The following is a 24,436-nucleotide window of genomic DNA, read 5'->3' as shown; positions in this document are numbered from 1 at the left end:
ACTCAACATTGTCGAGTGTCAGCTGTTTACTTGACGTCGCATAACATCCCTATCAACATACCGGCGAACAAGTATTATCAAACATTGTAGCTGCTGAAGTCATTTATTAACATATCAAAAACTATACACCTCAGTAAAGATCACTGTTCAACTGTATACCTGCATGGTTCTTCATGACACTGATACAGTGTCTAATTAAAAAACACTGAGCATAGAATGTACAAAAAAAACTCTGCATGATATTCAGTCATACATTACTAGTGTTTTGAAAGCAAATGAAAATACTTTTAAAAGAAGATAAATTTCTAGTGTGAGATGCAGAGAATGATCTCAAATGTATACCGCATAAAATGATCCGATATATAAAATCCTTACTAATTTAAAACTGTGGGATGAGACTAAAAAAAAAAAAAAATCAATAATTATACTGATGCAGTTTTTTTTTTTGTAGCGTGAAAAAGCTTTCGCATTATTGAATAAATATATTCAGAACAAATATATTACAGAGGCGTTATGCACGGATGTCCTCTCTGATGTAGATTAACATATGTATAACATAAATGTGTATAACAATATAACAAACATTGGTATAACCAAAGATGAGGGTGAATAAGTTGCTACTTTACAGCAGCTACCATTTAATGTAATATAGCAAGTGGAATATTTTCGAATTGTTGGAAGGAACTTCTACTTATATAATAAAAAAAGAGTAAAATTATATTAATATTAATATCATGTTTCCATATTTTATTGCTTCTGTACTTTAGAATCCTTATTATAACTACTGAATCAAGTTTCCAAACAACAAAAGTATATTAAATGTAAAACACACAATAAATTAATATTTTATGTGATCAAATTGTTTTAATTGGAATATACATTTCTTTACATAAATTTTATGATTTTTTTTAAATTTGAGATTCAATTGTCATATTTAGCTTCAGAAAACTTGCTTTCATAATATGCTTCTTCAGTACTGAAATTAAAATAAATAATTAAATTATTATTAATTAATAAATTATTTTTAATTTAAAATTTTTATAAGAATATACAAAACATTTAGAATATTTTTAAAATAATGAACTGAATATACAGATGACTGCACCGCATCGAACATATTAATTTTTATGTATTGCTAGTAATTAATAAATAACTGTCTTGTAATTGTTTAAATCATTAACAATTCTTGCTGTTGCATTGATAAATTAATTACTACTAAATCTCCAAGATGGAATGCTACTCATTTGTTAAATACTCTATACTGGTTGTGAGAGCACTAAATCTCACAAACTTACTCAAAAAAGTAACTTACTGACCTGGAACTTCTTCAAAAGGGAAACTACCATGTCAATCACAAAATATTTCAGCACCTGTTTTCCTTAAAAGGAGCTGTGATAGTAGCTATACTGGGATAGAAATTCTTAATAGAATTTACTAGAAAACCATCACAATCCCTAACCCATCATATTACGACTATCTCAGTTATAATAAATACTCTTTTCTTTTATGTGAGCGGACTTATGAGGACCTCCTCATTCCTGCATTTCGATCCTAATGTCAACTTACATTTTACTCCACGATTGATTCAAACTCTGGAATAAATTGATGAATGTGATGTATTAGAATTCCTTAAATCAACATTCAACAAAAAAAAAATTCAAAAATAGTGTTTGTTATCTGGGCATCCCAACCCTGTAGGGGGAAGAACGGTAACGTCACCAGTCGCCACACCACACCCTCTGTTCCAAGCCCTGAGGGGCTTTACTGGATGTCATCTTTAGACCCTCTGATTACATCTCACAGATTACAGCCAGGCCTCAGTTAGGATGCCACCGATGTAAAATCCCCAAATCAAACAATACCAATATAACCGTGGCATGATGTCAATACGCCTACCTCCAACCAATCCAAAGCCTAGGCCGGAACCCTAGCCACCCAGGATCCTGCCGTCATCAAATACCTCAACTGAACTCCCTCTGCAGACCTACAAAACCAACCGGATCTGTTGACTATGGTGTTTGAATGTCTGTGAGGGTGTATTTCCTCCTTCCATGAGTAATGCACCAGCTGTATCAAGAAGGGTGGGTAGCCAGGGGTGATTTAGTCTGTAGTGTGCAGGAACACATACATATTTAATAACATCTTGCAAAACCTGTTAGTGAGCTCGACACTGCTCAGGCACTCATAAATGGGGTTCTCTTCCACCTCTTTAAAAAAAAACCATACTAAAAAAAAAACAAAGAAAATGGCTCGAAGAAAACCAGCCACTACAGAATACTCCTTGCAGATCATCCAGTTATTATGGAGATCCAGAAAGGAATGCATTCTCTCAAGTTCCCTAACAACTCATGAATGTTCGACCTCGTATAGAGACAGACAAACAGGACATGCTCCACTGTATCATCAGTCCCAAAATCCAGGCATTGACTCGAATCCACCAAATGATACCTAGCCAAACTCGTCGATATACTGACTGGGGGAAACCCATCTAATCGTACCTACAACAGACACTATAGGAAATATACCCTATGCGTGTAGCAACCTGTGTGGGATTCATCCCACCTGACCTGCTAAGACAAGGCTCCAGTCTTCCATCTCCTACTTTCATTCTGATGTTAATAGGTTATTTACCTTGGAAATGCAGTGTTCCTTACACTCATTAGCCAAGATATCTTGGGTTTGACTTTGGCTATAACACAGATTGCCTCCCGCGAGACTGTTCTGTAACTGCTTATAACAGCCAGAAAGAGGAGTTGCTGGGCTCGTAGCAAAATGTCTGCATAGCACCTAAAAGCCAAGCGGTGAGCCCAGACAGGTGTAGCATATAGCATAATTGCCTCACTGACACCACACCTTTGTAAAGGATACACAGTACGGTAATTCAACCCCCAATCGGGATGAATGACGATTCCATAAAAAGCATCGGCAGTTTTGCTACAAACTGTAAAGTCTTAACATACTCAATTGTGGAGACAAGTCATCTTAACCCTGTTATCTGGGAGAACAACACCAGTAGTAACCAAAAATGATCAAAAGTGGTACTGTTTAGAAATACATTACTATAATTCCACTATTTATAAAATGTCTGGCTTGTCTAACAAATTTAAAGTAATATTCATTTCTATTGCCACTTGACAAAAAACGCACATTAAAATTACAAATAACAATGCTTTTTCTTTAATTACGTTTTGTGTTTTTCAGTGAAATAATTTCATACTTGTTTCTAATCTTTCCCTGTCCATAACAGAAAGGATCACAATATTCTGGTTTTCTAATACTGAAGAGGTTTGTATTACTTATGCCCTCTTTTAAATTCATAGATTTAAGGGTGAATTTATTTTAATCAATTATATAAGAATAGATAAGTATGAAACCAAAGAATAGGTATTATTTAGGTATTATTATTATTAGTACTTTAATAATTTTGTAATTAGTACTAATGAAATTTTATTGATACCACTAAAAATTATAATGTACTGTCTTGTTATAAAAAGCAAAATGCAATTTCACTAACCTGATTTTTTTTAATGGAACACTTCATTTTTCACCTCAATTTAAATTTTGTTTCACTCAGGACAATAAAGTTTCTTACATCCAAGTTGCTTAAATATTGATAAATTTTCATGCCTGTAAAACACAAAGTTAAATTAGAATGATTAGACGTTAAAAATAAAATACTATTAAATGCTAAATATTTATTTTAAGCAAGCAAATTAATCCGAATACAAATATTTAATAAAAAATTAATTTATGTTGATATAAAAACATACCTGTACACTTTAAGAATAAATAAAAACATATTAATTAGTTATTCACATATTAATTATCTTAATCACTTAACACACGATTAAACTAAACATATTTTGATTTCTTCATCATGAAACCATAACAATATTACTGATTAATTATGTCAGTTTTTGCATTCCAAGTAGTTTTTTTACTACTGCCTAAAGATTTTCATTTGGGTTGTGTGGGATTGCTTGGCCACAAGAGCACTTTAATGTTTCATTCTTTGAAAACATTTTCTACTTTTTTGGCAGTATGGTATGGTACAAAATCTTGTTGCAACACTCCGTTGCCTTGCAGGAATTGGTTATGAAATTGTGTCACAACCCTTTCTCTCACAATCTTGATAAATCTGTGATAAACATCTTGAAAACTGACATCTTTTTAAGTACTAATTTACTTTACATCCAATAAGAAAATGTACCGTTCAACCTGGTGTCCTAGAGAGCCAGTGTCTCTATGATCAGTGGAAATAGCAAAAATTGGGCAAGAATTAAGACAAACCTCAATCTGTATCAACTGTATAAAATTCCTCTAAGATTTATGATATTTGACACTTTTGACTGCACTTTCCCACAAACCACTACAATGAGAAGATGGAGGAATAAATGAACAGCTAATTCCTTGTGATGTAAAAAAGGTTTGAATATTTGTTTAAACATTCTGTTTTAACAATGAAAGTTTAGTCAGAAAATATATTTGTAGGTATATCTAGTGAAATTAATCTTTTGAAGGTGGAAAAATGATTAAAGTCAAATCAGTAACTAACTAAATGAATAGCCTTAGTGTCTGCTAAACATATAAAAAGCGCTATACAAGCCTTACTCAATGTTTTAGATCTCTGCCTGCCATGATGAATTATAATTGGGCCACTGCACAAGAGAATGTTCAGGAAGGAATCATTCTACCAGGCGGTAATTGACAAAGCTGTTGGGATTGAGTTTTGCATTACATCTAAAGGAAATTAAACACATGAATGATTGACGAAATGATTCTTTTTGCAATATTATCCAGTATCTCTGTCGCAGTGTAAGAGTCTTAAGTGTTTAGAGTTGACAATTAGATTAGACGTAAATAATCCAAACATGGATCTAGTGAACTAAGCTTACTTTGCTTATCAATGACCTCATTCTTTATCTCACTGAAATACATGGATTGTGATTGACATATGAAAAAGTAAAGAGTATGTGATCTAACTCCTTAGTAGTTAAAAGTACTAAAATTATATTCAGATGGTTTAGATTTAATATGGTGAATGGTGTATGGTGTATGAATATAATAATAAGGCCAATGAGTCCTAGAGGATCACAGACACCTGCTGCGATGGAAAGAATATTCCTTTTAGTATAAATGTTCAAATTGTTAGAATGAGTGATTTGGAAATTTAGTCTATCGGACTTTTTGTTCCATAGAACTCTTACAAGTACATATGTTGTGTTCTTGATTAGATGGTATGGATGAATTACGACTAGACATACAAGTACTGCAATTGTTAGAATACCACATGTGAAGTGAAAAACCATCCTGTTGTAATAATTTGGAGATATCATTCTTTAATAGAATAACTCCATTTAGGTTATCTGAACCGGTAATGAGATCATCTATATAGAAATCATTTTTAATAGCAAGCAAGAATATATTGTAATTTGGTTTCTTGGAGAACAGGATATTTTAAATTTCAAATAAATTTTGTATGTTAATAAAATTTTAGTAAAATTGTGCTCCAATAAGGACATCAATTTTATTTGATATTAAATTCAGGATCTAAAATACAAATTATGAGGCAAATTAAAATACGATATTATCAAATGTATATGTCAGTAGGCTATCTGGTGTTAAAACAGCACACTGCAATTGGAGTGAAAAATTCATATATAAAGAATGCAGTGTCAATTCAACACTACATTCAGAACGAGGAAGTGTTTTCCTAAGATAGGAATATCATTTTTCATAAATTGAAGTTCTAATCTTCATGCGAATTCATAAGTACAAAAATTTGCTCGACTGCCAGAATCTAGTAAAACCAGAGATGTTTGAGTACTACTATGTGCATCATTGGTAATACATAATGTAATAGATAAAATTATGGTTTTATTTGACCAATTTAAACGAGGTACAATTATTATTGTCACACTTATAATCATAATTTTAAATTAATATTATTTTTAAGAAGTGTGTTATGTATTTGAGAACAAATCGCACGTATATGTTGAATAACAATGACCCTTAACTAAACAATTGAAACAACAATTATGATGTTACAAAAATTCCTTCCGTTCATCAACAGAAAAACTATTTCTTGCAACAATGTAAATAATGATTAAAATACAAATTACACATTGATTATAATTAAATTTTGAATAAATAAAATTATTTTCCTTGTATTGTTTATCAGCATTTATATTAAAATGTTTAGTACAGGATTTAGTTCCAATGTTGTATCGCTGTCCCTTGGAAATATGTCTTGCTGCTGGTTTGACTTATTTGCATTAATATTTTCAAGCATCTACCTTCTAAATTCAAGGAATTCTATGAAATTGAGGTGAACATTTCTCCTTCGTAATCTGGAAGGAGAAATGTAAATATTTGTAAACATCAAAGTTAGAATACAAACTCTAACTTTGATGTTAACCGAACAATAATAAATTCATATGTATTGATTGGATTATTCATTGCTTCAAGAGCACTGAAATATGAAAGATTAACTTTGATGATTAATTTGGATAAATTATCCAATGATTCAGTTAATGGAATTTAGTTGTAAAATACAATCTGCATTATGAGAAACACCTAAATTTTTAATGATAGCTAATGCTTCATCCTTCAAGGAGGTATGTAAATAAAGAAGTTACTTAAATAATTTCTATTATATATTAAATTACTAAAACAATAATAATGTTGCCAGTCAAGAACATTACCTCTGTAAAATTGTAAATTAATCTTTTATAGGTGAGTTTGCTTAGTTGCTCTAACTACCTTCTTGATCAATGGTAGATTGCTTAAAATTATCTATTACACATTGTAATTTACATTCAAAACTGCATAAATCGTCTGCAACCTGTACACGACCTGCATAAATATCATAAATTTCAAGTTGCATTTGAATGGCATCATATTTGCCTTGCAGCAACTCTTGTTTCTTAATTTAATTCGTAAAAGATGAATATCAATATGAAGTTGAGGAACATATTTATCAGTACATAATATATTTATCTTGTTATAACATATCTATAACAAGTACATATTCTTGTTATAAAGGATTTAATTGATCCTTTGTCTTAATTGTTCTCTGCTCATTATAAATTAATAGTCTAAGTTAACAATGATAATTAAATAAAATTACTTGATAATTAAGAAATAAGTTGTAGGCTGCATTTCATTGGGTAATAGGCAACCGCAAAACTCGTTTATAGAGCCATAATTGATATTTTGAAAGATTTGTAAACATAAATTGGTCTTAAGTTATGTCTTCACATATTCGGCCTGGACGACCAAAAAAAAGTATTCATATATGTCTTTTATTGCACTTACCAGAATTAAAAGAACATGCCGCTGGTTCAATAATATTTTTAATAAATACCTCGTTACTGTGATTAATTATATTTTTACAATAGATTTAGATAAATTTTATTTGTTAAGATGTTTATACTATTAGTGTTATATTTAGATTTACAGTTTTAACTTACATTTTACAACAGAACTGACATTTTAAATACATTTACTTTTAACATCTTTTTAAGAACCGATTTGTTTTATATTTTTAGACAGAGTGTAATACTTAATAGTATTTACAAAGAAAAATATATATTATAACAGCTGTTGATAATTTGTATGGCTTACATAAGTAAGAAGAAAGAGTTGCGCTCTATCATAAATAAGGTCTATATGAGACTGAACAAAATTCATTACTTTTCAATACACCACCTACTGGAACTAATGTACAAACCTGAAACATTTTCCTGAGGTTGTTTGTTGGATTTTAGCAAGTGATGTATTTTCATCTAATGCTTTTAATGTACAGAACATAAAAATAAAATGCTCCTGTACATAAAAATTTGTCACAGCATTGTCCAGTATTCTTTAGCACACAAGAGCAGTTTTTTGCACATTACTGGAGATAAATGCTACTTTTCAGCAGCCTGATGAGCTTTCCATCCTGCTGCAAGAATTAGGCATCTAACAATGTCATAATTACCAATTTAAGTCCAGGCAGATAATTTTGGATCAAGTTTACTTTTACTCACTTATGATCGATCCTGTTTTGGAGGAGGTTTTCCTTCACTGCAACATTTTCCTTTCCTTTGAGGTGAAAATTAACCAACCGGTTTCTTTAAATTGTTTTAAAATTACATTCACTGACTTGACCAACACAACACACAGAAGCTATCTGTCATGTCCAATTGATATGCTTAGAGAGAAACAATTGCCAAACGCAATCTAAAAGTTTTTTATTACAATAATTATAACTACAATAATGAAGCTAATCGATTAATGCCAGTTTACTTCTGGAAAATAATCTGACTTTGTGGAATGATGTAATCAAATTTATCTTTCACAAAATGGATAATACATGTGAATCAAAAATTATATAAAGAAGTAAAGTTTCATATTTGAAATTATAGCAATATTTTTTTCAAAATATCTATCACCATAATATTTTAAGTTATTCAATTAGTCTTTTATATTGAAATTACTGATTCAACTTAAGTATAACATGTTAACTAAATACCTTCAGAGTTTTCTTAAAGAAAGTAAACATGAATATAATTTCAAATCTGCATCAATATTTTAATTCTGAATTAAGTTAAGAAAAGTTTAATTTAATCTTAGAACTTTTAAAGATATATTCAATCTTTTCTTATTTTTTTAGTATTTAAATAACTGCTACAACTTTTTAATAACACGATGCTTGTGATGTTTTAAAACCCAAATAATTTTCATTAAATTATCTGTAAAACTCAATGAAAATTTCATTATATTCAAAAAATAATTCTTAACTTCTGGCTGGAATATCAAAAATGCCACTAAATCATAAAGATAAATTCATTAAACTTTTAAAAACAATTTAAACTTTTAACCTTTTTTTTCTTTCTGTAAACTATCATCATATGTAATGATACTTTATATTGACAGTTTCACATACCCTAATCCTTTTAATAAATATTCTTATTTTTTACCAATTACTTTAAGTTCATTCACAAAACATTTCATACATGTTTCTAATGTTTCCTTGTCCATAAGAGAAAGGATTACAATAGTGTGGTTTTCTAATCCTGAAGTGGTTTGTATTATTTACACCCTCTATTTTTTTAGTTCATAGATTTGTGTGTGAATTTATTATAATCGATCTTATAAGAGAATAGGTAAGTATGAAAGCAAAGAATAGGTATTATTATTATTATTATTAGTACTTTTGTAAATAACAAATCATGTGATAAAGTTCATTACTCTTGTTATAAAAAACAAAATGCAATTTCACTAACCTTTTTTTATGAAACATTTCATTTTAAATTTTGTTTCCCTAAGGAGAATAATAAATGAAGTTTCTTACACCCAAGTTACTTAAATGTTGATAAATTTTTATGCCTGTAAAACACAAAGAAAAGTTAAATCAGAATGATTGGACTTTAAAAGTAAATTAATCTTAAATGTTAAATATATTCATCTATTTTAAGCAAGCAAATTAATCCGAAAGCAGATGTTTTTTTAATAAGAAATTAACTTTATATTGATACAAAATCATAGCTGTACATTTTGTGAATATCTAATTAATATGTTTTTCTTTATTCTTAATCACTTAACATACATGATTTAGCATCCATGCAACAAGTATACCAAACATTTACTTGATTTCTTCATGAAACCATAACATTACTGATTAATTAGGTCAGTTTTTGCTTTCAGAGTCGTTTTTTTACTATTGCCTAAAGATTTTCATTTGTGTTGTGTGGGATTGCTTGGCCACAAGAACACTTTAATGTTTCATTCTTTGAAAACATTTTCTATTTTTTTGGCAGAATAGTATGGTGCTAAATCTCGTTGCAACACTCCACTGCCTTGCAGGAATTGGTTTTGAAATTGTGTCACAACCCTTTCTCTCACAATCTTTATAAATCTGTTCGAAGCATTTACCATTGATTGAATAACATTTTTATAACAGAATTGAAAACACTTTAAATAAATTTACTTTTAACATCTTCTTAAGAACTGATTTACTTACATCCAATAAGAAAATGAACCTGGAGTCCTAGACAGCCAGTGTCTCTTATCAGTGGAAATAGCAAAACTTGGACAAGAATTAAGACAAACCTCAATCTGTATCAACATTGGATAAAATTCGTCTATGTTGAGAATTGTTTTTCCTATTACACTTGACTGCACTTTTTCACAAACTAATTCCTTATAACGTAGAAAAGGTTTGAATATTTGTTTTAAATATGTCTGATCTTAAAAGGTGATACAAGTTGTACAAAATGTTTCTAACAGAATGAAAGTTAGCAGAGTTATCAGAAAATATATTAGTAATCTACTGCACAAGAGATGTTCAGGAAGGAATCACTCTACCTGGCGGTAATTGACAAAGCTGTTGGGATTAAGTTTTGCACCACATCTAACGCAAATTAAACACATGAAAGATTAATGAAATTATTCTTTTGGCACTATTATCCAGGATCTCTTGTTGCAATGAATGATCTGTTCAGCTTAAGTCTTAAGTGTTCAGAGTTGACAATTTAGGATGTTTAACATGATTGTAGGAGAGAACATTGAAGTCTGCCTCCTACACAGATTAGACTTAAATCATCTAAAAATCTAGTGAACTAAGCTTACTTTGTTTATGAATGACCTGATTCTTTATCTCATATAAAAAAGTAAAAAGTATGATCTAACTCCTTAGTAATTAAAAGTACTAAAATTAAATTCAGACGGTTCGGATTTAATATGGTGAATGAATCTGAAACAGAAACTTATTGTTCATAATAAAGTATGTAAAGATGAAAATCTTTGTGTTCAACCATATACAATATTAGATATACATGAAGTAAATATAGTTTTACGCCTTTCTAATAAGCATTCAGAATTTAAATTATCATCACTGAATGTAATATTGTGATCAGTTGGCTAATGAGAAGAAGAGAAGACAAATAGCCAAGGGAGACCACACCACCATAGTGACATATCAAGTAACCTGCTTGGTGAAAAAGGTCTAGACAATATGTCTGCTGGATTATCAGAGAATTTGATGTAATACAAACTGGTAATTAAAGTGTTTCATTGAATGTCAGAAACTATTACCTATAAGTACTTTCCCAATTCAAAGAATGTCCATGAATGCAACAAAGTGCTATGATTGAATCAGAGTATAAGTGTATCTCATCAAAGTGTATAATGCAGTTATACAACCTTCACAAATAAACGTGAAAATAGTAAACAACCACAGAGTTCAAGTATGGGTGGTAATATGATTTGTTTCAAGGGGCTAATTTTGATTTAGAAAAATAAATTAGGTGTAATTACATGGTTGGAGTATAAAGTGCATATATAAATATAAAACCACAGCCATTAATAGAGACATCAGAAAATCCATGTAATTTAATGGAATGAATTTTACTATTATTATTAAACTTAATGGATCTACTTATGTTAAATGACTATTAGATGTGATTGATTATACAGTGAAAACCATTATATAAATGGTTTGGGTAATATTTTGTCAGTCAACTTTGAGTTGACTGAAAATATAATATGGCGAATGAGTCCTAGAGGTCACAGACACCTGCTGTGATTTTAAAATTTTTAAATTGCTAGAATGAGTAATTTGGAAATTTAGTGAATCTGACTTTTTGTTCATTAGAACTCTTACAAGTATATATGTTGTCTTCCTGATTAGATGGTATGGCTGAATTATCATTACACGTAGAAGTACTGCAATTGTTAGAATACCACATATGAAGTGAAAAACCATACTGTTGTAATAATTTGGAGATATCGTTCTTTAATGGAATAACTCCATTTTGGTTATCTGAACTGGTAATGAGATCATCTACATAAAAATCAATTTTTAATAGCAAACAAACGTAAGAATATATCCTAATTTGGTTTCTTGGAGAACAGGATATTTTAAGTTTCAAATAAATTTTGTAGGTTAATAAAATTTTAGTAAAATTGTGCTCCAATAAGGACATCAATTTTATTTGATATATTTTCAGGATCTGCAAAAAAAAAAAACAGATTATGAGGCAAATTAAAATACGATATTATCAAAGGTACATGTCAGTAGGCTATCTTATATCTAATCAGAACATTGCAAATGGAGTGAAAAATTCATATGTAAAGAATGCAGTGTCAGTTCAACACTATATTCAGAAAGAGGAAGTGTTATTTATTCCTAAGATAAGAATATCATTTTTCATAAATGGAAGTTCTAATCTTCATGCGAATTCATAAGTACAATAATTTGCTTGTCTGCCAGAATCTAGTAAAACCAGAGATGTATGAGTACTACATTGGTAATACATAATGCAGTAGATAAAATTATGGTTTTATTTGACCAATTTAAACGAGGTACGATTATTATTGTCAGACTTATAATTTTAATTTAGAATTAATATTATTTTTATGAATAAGTGTGTGTTATGTTTTTGAGAATAAATCTCACACATATGTTTAGAATAACAATGACCCTTAACTAAACAACTGAAACAACAATTATGATGTTACAAAAATTCCTTCTGTTTATCAACAGAAAAACTTAAAAAATTCTTACAACAACAATGATTAGAATTACAAATCAGACATTGATTATAATTAAATTTTGAATAAATAAAATTATTTTCCTTGTATTGTTTATCAGCATTTATATTAAAATGATTAGTACAGGATTTAGTTCCAATGTTGTATCGCTGTCCCTTGGAAAAATGTCTTGAGATGTCTTGCTGCTGGATTTGCATTAATATTCTCAAGTATCTGCCTTATAAATTCAAGAAATTCTATGAAATCTTATGAGTTCAACGTTTCTCCTTCCATAATCTGGAAGTATTGTACTCTTAACGTTGATGTTAACAACCGAACAATAATAAATTCATATGTATTGATTGGATTATTCATTGCTTCAAGAGCACTGAAATATGAAATATCCAATGATTCTCAGTTAATGGAATTTAGTTGTAAAATACAATCTGCATTATGAGAACACCTTATTTTAATAGATCTAGTGCAACTGTATAATTTTCATTCGTAATTTGTAAATTTCTAATGATAGCTAATGTTTCATCCTGTCGCCAGTCAAGAACATTAGCTCTGAAAAACTGTTAATCGGTTATAGTTGCGTTTACTTAGTTTCTATCTAATGGTCGAATGCTTAAAATTATCTATTACACATTGTAATTTACATTCAAAACTGCATAAATCTGCAAACTGCTCCTGAACATAAAAATTTGTCTTCCAGTATTATTTGTCTTCCAGAAAATTTGCATTTTCCAGTATTCTTTAGACACAAGAGCAGTTTTTTGCACATTACTGGAGATAAATACTACTTTTCTGCAGCCTGATGACCTTTCTTTCCTGCTGCAAGAATTTGGCATCTAACAATTGTCATAAAAATTGACTTTTACTCACTTATGATACATCCTGTGTTGGAGAAGGTTTTCTTTCACAGCCACATTTTCCTTTCCTTTGAGGTGAAAATTAACCAGTTTCTTTAAATTGTTTTAGAGCCAGTGTCTCTATGATCAGTAGAAATAGCAAAAATTGGGCGAGAATTAAGACAAACCTCAATCTGTATCAACACTGTATAAAGTTCCTCTACGTTGAGAATTCTTTTTCCTATACACAACGTATGATATTTGACACTTTTGACTGCACTTTCCCACAAACTAATTCCTTGTGAAGTAGAAAAGGTTTGAATATTTGTTTTAAATATGTCTGATCTTAAAAGGTGATACAAGTTGTACAAAATGTTTCTAACAGAATGAAAGTTAGCAGAGTTATCAGAAAATATATTAGTAATCTACTGCACAAGAGATGTTCAGGAAGGAATCACTCTACCTGGCGGTAATTGACAAAGCTGTTGGGATTAAGTTTTGCACCACATCTAACGCAAATTAAACACATGAAAGATTAATGAAATTATTCTTTTGGCACTATTATCCAGTATCTCTTGTCGCAATGTTTGTTCACAACATCTGTTCAGTGTAAGTCTTAAGTGTTCAGAGTTGACAATTAATTTCAGAACGTTCACACTCAAGATGTAAAACAATAGGATGTTTAACATGATTGTAGGAGAGAACGTTGAAGTCTGCCTCCTACACAGATTAGACTTAAATCATCTAAAAATCTAGTGAACTAAGCTTACTTTGTTTATGAATTACCTGATTCTTTATCTCATATAAAAAAGTAAAAAGTATGATCTAACTCCTTAGTAATTAAAAGTACTAAAATTAAATTCAGACGGTTCGGATTTAATATGGTGAATGAATCTGAAACAGAAACTTATTGTTCATAATAAAGTATGTAAAGATGAAAATCTTTGTGTTCAACCATATACAATATTAGATATACATGAAGTAAATATAGTTTTACGCCTTTCTAATAAGCATTCAGAATTTAAATTATCATCACTGAATGTAATATTGTGATCAGTTGGCTAATGAGAAGAAGACAAATAGCCAAGGGAGACCACACCACCATAGTGACATATCAAGTAACCTGCTTGGTGAAAAAACTCTAGACAATGTGTCTGCTGGATTATCAGAGAATTTGATGTAATACCAATTGGTAATTGAATTGTTTCGTTGAATGTCAGAAACTATTACCTATAAGTACTTTCCCAATTCTAAGAATGTCCATGAATGCAACAAAGTGCTATGATGTTATCAGAGTATAAGTGTATCTCATCAAAGTGTATAACGCAGTTATACAACCTTCACAAATAAACGTGAAAATAGTAAACAACCACAGAGTTCAAGTCTGGGTAATATGATTTGTTTCAAGGGGCTAACTTTCATTTAGAACAGTAACTTAGATGTAACATGGTTGGAGTATGAGTGTGTTTATAAATATAACATCCATATAGCCATTAATACAGGCATCAGGAAATCCATGTAATTTAATAGAATGAATTTTTCTATCTTTATTAAACCTAATGGATTAACTTATCGTATATGACTATTAGATATAATTGATTATATAGTGAAAGCCACTGTATTAATGGTTTGGGTAATATTTTGTCCCAGTCAACTTGAGTTGTCATAATGACTGCATAAACTGTTTGTATGAAAACATAATACGGCCAATGAGTCCTAGAGGATCACAGACACCTGCTGGGATGGAATGTGTATTCCTTTTAGTATAAATTTTAAAACTGTTAACGAGTGATTTGGAAATTGAGTGAATCTGACTTTTTGTTGGATGAATTATGATTAGACGTCGAAGTACCGCAATTGTTAGAATACCACATGCAAAGTGACAAACCATCCTGTTGTAATAATTTGGAGATATCGTTCTTTAATTGAATAACTCCATTTAGGTTATCTGAACCGGTAATGAGATGAGAAACATAGAAATCTTTTTTAATAGCAAACAAACAGTAAGAATATATCCTAATTTGGTTTCTTGGAGAAATTTTCAAATTAATTTTGTAGGGTAACAAAATTTAAGGAAAATTGTGCTCCAATAGGGACATCAATTTATATTTGATATATTAAATTCAGGATCTGCAAAAAACAGATTATGAGGCAAATACGATAGGTAGATGTCAGTAGGCTACCTGTTATTTCTGTTAAATCAGCACATTGCAATTGGAGTGAAAAATTTGAGACATTTGACAAATTTTCCTTTTCTTTGAGTTGAAAATTAACCAGTTTCTTTAAATTGTTTTAAAATAGCATTCCTGCCACTTGACCAACACAACACACAGAAGCTATCTGTCATGTCCAATTGATATGCTTAGAGAGAAACAACTGTCAAACACAATCTAAATGTTTTGTATTAAAAAATGAAATAAATTTTCAAAAAACATGAAAACTGTTAAATAACGAATATCTGATAACCTAACATTACACAGACAACTTAAAGAATGAGTGTTATACCCACAACATAGAAATTACAAAAAATTCCCTCTGCTTGGATTAATTTACATGCTACAATAATGAAGCTTATCGATTAATACTTCTGGAAAATAGTGACTTTGTGGAAAGATGTAATAAATTTATCTTTCACAAAATGGATAAAATAGTTTTGAAATTATAGCAATAATTTTTACAAAATATCCACCATAAGGTTTTAAGTATTATTCAATTAGTCTTTTATAATGAAATTACTGATTCAACTTAAGTTTTAAATATCTTTTCAGTCTTTTCTTATATTAGTATTTAAGTAACTTTTTAATGACACGATGCTTGCAATGGATTTTCAAATGGATTTAAACCAATGGATTTTTCATTAAATTATCTGCAAAACTCAGATTTGTCACTAATGAAAATTTCATTATATTAAAAAAATAATTTTTAACTTATGGTTGGTGTTAAAGTTTTTATATCATATTTTGTTTACATTTAAAAATATTGTAATGGCAGTTTTAATTGTCGTAATTCTTTTTCTCGCCGCTCAGCTGACTTTATTGTAGACAAGACATGATATGTAGTAGTATGGTTACGCACAACGTATTCATCAATTCTATTCAATTTATTAACATAATACTACTCAATATATTCAATGTGTTATTACAATTACGACAAATAAAATTACCAAAATTCAATCAAAAACAAATGTATTCAATCAATAAATAATGCATAAACTTAATATATATTCGTCTATAATCATTCAAACTTCAAATAATCAACATATTTATTGATTAATTTTTCCGGAAGACATTCCCGAGAGAGTATATCGGCAGGATTCGAAGGTGATTCAATATGATGCCACTTCGCATTAAAAGTCAACTGTTGAATTTCTGAAACTCGATTGGCTACAAACACTTTCCAATTGGTGGATTGACCATGAATCCAATGGAGTGCAATCAGTTGGAAAATCAAAAATGCCATTAAATCATAGAGTTGATTAAAATGTAAAAACAGGTAAAAATACAGTACAGGGAATTAAGGAGGAGGGTGTTTGAACATTTCACCTTTTTCTTTCTGTAAACTATCATTATATATAATGTCCTAGGTAAAAACAAAACACAGTTTCATGTTCCTTAATTCTTTAAATATTCTTATTTATTACTAATTTACTTTAAACTGTGTTCATTCACAAAAAAATTTGATGGCTGTAAAATACTGTAAAAACTAGCATAATGGGAGAATAAGAATATAAAAAGAATAATAAGTGAAGAAAGAATATGCTACACGCTAGGAGATTTACTGTATTTAGGGTTAGTTTCCAAACCCAAAGCGACTACAGTATGTGATTTAAATGTCAAACTGCTTTATCAGAAGAACATATTAGACAGGATGTTTACAGAAATATATGATACCAAGTTACGAAAAACAAAATAAACATTTTAAGTAAAAATAAGCTTTTGTGCTGACGCATACTTGAAGCATCAAGTATGCACAGACCTAATGTTACTGTCAAACATCACACTTTTAAGTAATAACCTCAAGTTCTGGCATATTTAGTGACAACAAAATGGATAAAATACAAAAGTAGGTTATATATAAAATTTGTAATGTAGGATGAATGGAAATCTCAAGGAGTGAGATTTCATAAGGTAAATACCATGCCTTATAACCTCTGGAAGCTGTCTCTGATCTTTCAACTCATCTAATTTATTTTTTAAAAAAATCACAGAAATGTAAATATGTTAAAAAATTTTAGGCCTGCAGTTACGTCAATAAGTAAGTGTTATCTATGTTAGTACATACTTCAAATATGAGCTATATCATTTAAAATTTTGTACAGACAATCAAATAAATTTCAGAATTATTTTGGTCATAACAGGTTTATGAAAAAAGAAATTAGTTATCTCCTCAATCTCTAGTAACTGAAAATGTAACAAGAACTGAGAAATGTAATTTTCTATAAAATCAGAATCATATTAATTAAAAAACTAGAAAACTTAAATTTTCATTTGCATTTTGATAATTGTTCACTTTCAAGTAAGGGAGTGAATCACATATACTCTGTAACTGTGTAAACTACAGCCTAATGTTTGACATTAGGCTGTAGTTTAACACCAAAAGCTCACAGCAATAATCAGCTACAATAAAAACTTTGCATTTAAAAAACATATCGGCGTAGTATTTAGTTCAGTATCCTATACAAATATTTACCTACACCAGTAACATACGCTTTGTAATGCTAGGCAAACGTTACATTTACTGTTAACGACTAATTCACAGGAACCTGATAATTAGATCAAATAATACTACTTATTGGTAACACTTGCAATTTTTAAAAACATATAAGACAAATATTCTCTACCGACTTCTACATACTGCTATCTTTCAGACTTTGCATTGTTGCTTCCACCACGTTGTCCGGGGTCGCTCTCATTTCTTTTTGTATGGAGGTTTCGTCAATGGAGTTAGCGGGTATGGGAGGCTGGTATAGTTTTAACAATCGATGTGTAACTGCTAAATGACTAATCACAACTAAAAATTCTTAGGTAAGGTTATGGGGGTTGTGGTAAGAAACTACTGAGGCAAGCAGCAATCTTAGCAAAACAGGATTGCCACTACTGCAAAAATAAGACCTCTGGTCTTACAGACCAGTAGCTCTGTTAAAGTGTTAATTGGATAAAATTTTTTTTACATAATTTTTTATGTCAATTTATTTAATTAAATACTTTTTTTTAAATATTGGGTGGGCTTAATAAAAAGGTTGTCGTATTATAAAAAAAAAACATACATAAAGGTACAATACAACCCAAATCACATAAAATACATTAGGAATAATAATAAAAATTAAAGAGAGGATTTAAGGAAAATGTATATAATGAAATTTATATACATTAAAAAAAACCAAGATGAATTAAATCTCCGATTTTTTTATTTTACATGAAATAATGAATGTTGTTTTGGTAACAAATTCAATTTTAAAATAAGTAAAAACAAAAATAATAAAAAGAGAGTGAGATCAATTACAAAAGTAATTGATATATTAGGAATTACTAATATGGAAAAGTTGGGAAGAGAATTTGTAGATGCAGATAATTTGAAGTAAATGGAGAGAATAATAAGACTGTAGGATTAAGACCAAAAGAAAAGCTCAGGAGATGGATAATTAAGATGAGGATATATGCAAGAAATGTGAAGTGGTGTGGTGATTAACAGAGGAAGAATGGAAGCAGGAGACATTAAAATGGGGAGATACATAAATTCAACACCTAATCCATGACCTTGAATAAAGGATTAACATGAAGAAGAAAGAGCATAGTAAAATATTAGTAGCCATTAACATTTTAATAAATATATGCATGTTTTTGTTAAAAGTAAGACATAAAAAAGGTTGTTTTCTATAATCAAAACAACTTCCTAATTAAGTAATTGGAAAATCATTTAAACAAAAAAAAAAATTAGAAAAGAAAATTCCATTAGTCTTCTAAAATATGTTTACGATTAGTGAATTGATAATTCAAAATGAAAAGATTTTAAGGAAATTTCAAGAAACAAGCTAATATATTTGCATAAACAGTAAATCACAATTCATGTTAAATTGATTTCTAACATCATTCATAGAATTACAATGCGTCTTATATTTTCATTATTTTACTTTTCCTTAAAGTAAAATTATTACAGAATACTCAAACATTTTTATTAAAATAATTCACATCTCCATTATAAAGGTATGATAAAAGGAATAAAGAACCCTCAAGCTGAAGAGGAAATATCAAATCAAATTTTAAAATGGAGTGAAGAAAGAAACCAGATTAAGGGGTAAAGGTTACAAAAAATGGTTCTGGCATTGTAAAAAATGGATAAAATGTGGAAGTTTGAAAGTTGGATCATATTTCTAAAATTTCCTAACCAAACAACCAACAAGTTGAGAAAATTATTTTGATATTTTCAAAATATATAATAAATATTATTTAGTTTCTAATAACTAAGAAACTCAGTTATTTGTAAAATAAAAAAGGGAGTAGCATTATTAAATATTTAAGTTAGTATTTTGTACTAAACCAGAATTGGAAAGGATTTACATTCTTGATTTTATAAGATTCAAGTTGACTATACAAATAAATAAGACTGGTTTTATTTGAAATCTTATGGAAAGGAAACAAGAATCCCTATATGCTATCACAGTAACTTAGTTAAGATAGAATGGTAAATTAAGACAACAGATACTTTATTAGAAGTTGATTGAGCCTAGAACAAATTCAGCCTGGTGATATATAGCATATTTACGTTACTGTAAACTTATAGTACCAACGTCCAGTTTTACGAACGTCAGAATTTTATTCAAAAAATGCTAAGGTCCGGTATTTACGAACTGTTTGAAAAATGACAACGTCCGTACTGGACATCTGGAAAATCGTTCATAAAATAATATTGTTATAATTGCCTTGAACACTATCTTATTTATATATATATATCAAACAACTTACCAAACTCGTTAAAGAAAAAGGTAACAAAAAAAACTAATAGAATTATTCGACGTGGGATCTTGTACACATAATTTTAGATTTAAATCAATCAATAACAATAACGAAATAACAGTTTAAAAAAAAAACAAACTCCTAGACCACAAACATCGTAACATCAACGCCATTGCCCAATACCTTGCACTTGCCAACTGCTAAAACCCACTATATCTTTAATTACATATTCAAAAACGATTATGTTGATTAATCATTTCTCACTTTTGTTTAAATTTATAAATACAATATTTTTCAAGTATATTCATCTTTTTACTGTTTATTTTTATAATCAGTAATATACTACGCTTACATTACAATTAAATTATTAGTTGCATCTATGTCGCAGACGGTTTACATAAATCTCAATCGTAAAAAAGAATGTGACAAATTAACAAGCTCTTTCATCAGAAAACTATGTGTTACAGTTTCCAGCCTGTGTGGAATGTACAATAAATTAAGCCTACATCAGACAGTCTTATTTACTTCAAAATAACTAACCACTTCGGTGTAATTAATCTACAAATATGAACTTTGCCGGTTCATATTTCGTAGTAAATAAATACAAGTTACGATCATTACACGTTAACATTTAAATTTTATATTAGATTGTTGACAAAGATATGTTAATGAGTGTGTATGTTGGGAGTAAAGAGCTCTAAATTTGGACAATGATGCATTAATAATGAATCACTAATATATAAAATATCAACTAATAAAATAGGCTAGCTGAATATACAAATTTAGTAATAAAGCAGAAATTTTTATAATTAAGAATTGATACTCGAATCTGAACATACTGCCTGCCAAAAATCATGCTATCATTTTTTACAACATTAAATTTAAATGTTACAATAATCTGAAAATATATATATACTTAAACACTTGTACTTGTCTATACAACTAGGATTTCTTTAAATGTGTTCATGATGCAGAAGACTGTCCAATGGTCTGAATAACCATGGTGCCGTTGGATAGAAAGTGAATGATGACTTATTGCACCTTTAGCAACTTATCGTATTTAACATACACACAATATCTGTGTTGCATGTATGTGCATGTACATGTGTGTGGGTGTGTGTGTATGTGTTTATTCATATGCATATATGTGTGCATGCTATGTGTGTGTAGTATAATGTACATGTAAACCTAATATAATAATTAGTCTAGAGTAGAGTGCTAGAAGAGCAGTACGAGTAAGATATAAATATACAAAATATTACATTAATAATATGTAACATTTATCACAATTTAAAGAATATTGATACAATACAATAATTAAATCACAATGATAAAGTAGTATATTATCAATCGACAAAATTATTTCAATATTCTCAGTTACACGTGAAGTACTTTTAATATTAAATTAATTGAATTGTCAGACACTGTTAGCAAACAATTTAGGCATAGATCTTCAGAGCTGACCATTAATAGAATTTAAATCAACAACCCTGCTACGTTGTGGATAACTTACACAATGTGGATGTGTGTGTTGATTCCAATGCAAGGTGGTTGATGATCAACACTAAATTTCCAACAGAAAGGTTACATGATAAATGGTGTTGCTGCAAATAGATTGCATAAATTTTTGAAGTAATTGCAAATGGCCTAAACAATTAATTGAAATTTTTTTGGAAAGTAGGTTCAGGGAAAGACCTGAATCGAATCAAATTTGTTCAGATTAATGTGTTTTCTTCTACTGATAAGTGTAAACATATCCTGTCATTTTATTTTTTAACAATGAACCGACTGAGCTTAATTATTGTTTACTACTTCACCTTTAAAATGTTACCTAAAAACATTGCTAATTTTATATCTGTTCTAGCTAGACAGTATGTTTAACATATATTTAAAAATGTGTAAACTAAAGTATGAAATTATTGGGATTTAATATGATTAATGTAAATTTAACGAGTGGAAGTGTAAATTTTCCATAGTTTATTTATCTGGCAATTACTTTGTATGCTATTACCACAACCAATGTATTACACCGCAGCTGGAATGGTGTGGCTGTACATTATTTTTGGTCATCCGGGCCAGATACTTAAAAAATTGAATAGACCAGATAATTAGGTTGTAATATTGTGATATATATAAATACACTGCAGCTTAGCAAATTCAATCTTCATCGGTGATCTTCAATTATAATAATTAACTTCTGATTGAACGAAAATATTATTTTGGAGTTTTTTCACTACATTATCTACAATATTATTATGTTATTAATAATATCCTCCTCTATGAATCATGAGACCTTGCCGTTGGTGAGGGGGCTTGAGTGCTCAGGGATACAGAGTAGCTGGACCGAAGGTGCAACCATATCGAGAGGTATCTGTTGAGAGCCAGACTAAGGAATGATTCCTGAAAGAGGGCAGCAGCTCTTTCAGTAGTTGTTAGGGGCGTGAGTCAGGACGACTTAAACGGCCGTATCAACATCACTCAGTCCTCTGAGTACTGCGCAGCTGAAAGCAATGGAAAACTACAGCTGCTTTTTTTCCAAGAAAATGTGGCTCTCTGCATTTTCACATAGCAATAATGGAGGTAATTCCTTGGTAAAATAGTCCCCCGTTCGGATTTCCGGGTGGGGACTACTAAGGAAGGGGTCACCAGAAAATTAAAAAATAACATTCTACGAGTCGGAGCGTGGAATGTTAGAAGCTTAAAAAAGGTTGGTAGGCTAGAAAATTTAAAAAGGGAAATGGGTAGGACAAATGTGGATATGGTAGGAATTAGTGAGGTTCGGTGGGAAGAGGAAGGCGACTTTTGGTCAGGTGATTTTAGAGTAATTAACTCAGCGTCAAATAATGGGCAGGCAGGAGTAGGTTTCGTGATGAACAAGAAGATAGGGAGGAGAGTGGAGTATTTCAAAACGCATAGCGATAGAATCATTGTAATAAGGATAAAATAAAACCTAAACCGACAACGATTGTTAACGTCTATATGCCTACAAGCGCCCATGATGATGATGAGGTAGAGTGTGTATACGAAGAGATTGATGAAGCAATTAAACACGTAAAAGGAGATGAAAATTTAATAATAGTTGGAGATTGGAATGCAAGCATTGGAGAAGGTAAGGAAGGAAATATAGTGGGTGAATACGGGCTGGGCAAAAGGAATGAAAGAGGGGACCGACTTATAGAGTTTTGCACGAGATTGATGAAGCAATTAAACACGTAAAAGGAGATGAAAATTTAATAATAGTTGGAGATTGGAATGCAAGCATTGGAGAAGGCAAGGAAGGAAATATAGTGGGTGAATACGGGCTGGGCAAAAGGAATGAAAGAGGGGACCGACTTATAGAGTTTTGCACGAAGTATAATTTAGTAATTGCCAACACCCAATTTAAAAATCATAACAGAAGAATATACACTTGGAAAAAGCCAGGCGATACTGCAAGGTATCAGATAGATTATATCATGGTTAAGCAAAGATTTAGAAATCAACTCGTTGACTGCAAAACTTACCCTGGAGCAGACATTGATAGCGACCATAATTTGGTGATAATGAAATGTAGATTGGGGTTTAAAAACCTGAAGAAAAGGTGTCAGATGAATCGGTGGAATTTAGAGAAGCTTGAGGAAGAGGAGGTAAAGAAGATTTTTGAGGAGAACATCGCAAGAGGTCTGAGTAAAAAAGATAAGGTAGAAAATGTAGAAGAAGAATGGGAGAATGTTAAAAAGGAAATTCTTAAATCAGCAGAAGCAAACTTAGGCGGAATAAAGAGAACTGGTAGAAAACCTTGGGTTTCAGACGATATATTGCAGCTGATGGATGAACGTAGAAAATATAAGAATGCTAGTGATGAAGAAAGTAAAAGGAACTATCGGCAATTAAGAAATGCTATAAACAGGAAGTGCAAACTGGTGAAAGAAGAGTGGATTAAAGAAAAGTGTTCAGAAGTGGAAAGAAAAATGAACATTGGTAAAAAAGACGGAGCATACAGGAAAGTTAAGGAAAATTTTGGGGTACATAAATTAAAATGTAATAATGTGTTAAACAAAGATGGTACACCAATATATAATACGAAAGGTAAAGTCGATAGATGGGTGGAATATATTGAAGAGTTATACGGAGGAA

General features: G+C 30.2%; 1 long non-coding RNA gene across 3 annotated transcripts; it reads right to left on the bottom strand.

Moving 5' to 3' along the window:
- Positions 1–829: 829 nt before the first annotated feature.
- On the bottom strand, positions 830–20,610 carry LOC142321076 (uncharacterized). 3 transcript variants are annotated; one of them, XR_012755568.1, is made up of 5 exons: positions 20,330–20,610; positions 9,270–9,372; positions 6,705–6,855; positions 3,515–3,627; positions 830–976 (listed from the first exon to the last, which is right to left on the bottom strand). It is a non-coding gene; the product is annotated as an uncharacterized LOC142321076 (long non-coding RNA). The 3 variants fall into 3 exon arrangements; XR_012755567.1 differs by lacking the exon at positions 6,705–6,855; XR_012755569.1 differs by lacking the exons at positions 6,705–6,855; positions 20,330–20,610 and adding an exon at positions 11,648–11,861.
- Between the last annotated feature and the right edge of the window lie 3,826 nt (positions 20,611–24,436).

The sequence above is a fragment of the Lycorma delicatula genome, chromosome 3 (assembly GCF_047948215.1).
Source record: "Lycorma delicatula isolate Av1 chromosome 3, ASM4794821v1, whole genome shotgun sequence".
Classification (NCBI taxonomy): Eukaryota; Metazoa; Arthropoda; class Insecta; order Hemiptera; family Fulgoridae; genus Lycorma; species Lycorma delicatula.
Note: the sequence above shows the minus strand (reverse complement) of the source record. Positions and strands in the feature narration are given on the sequence as shown.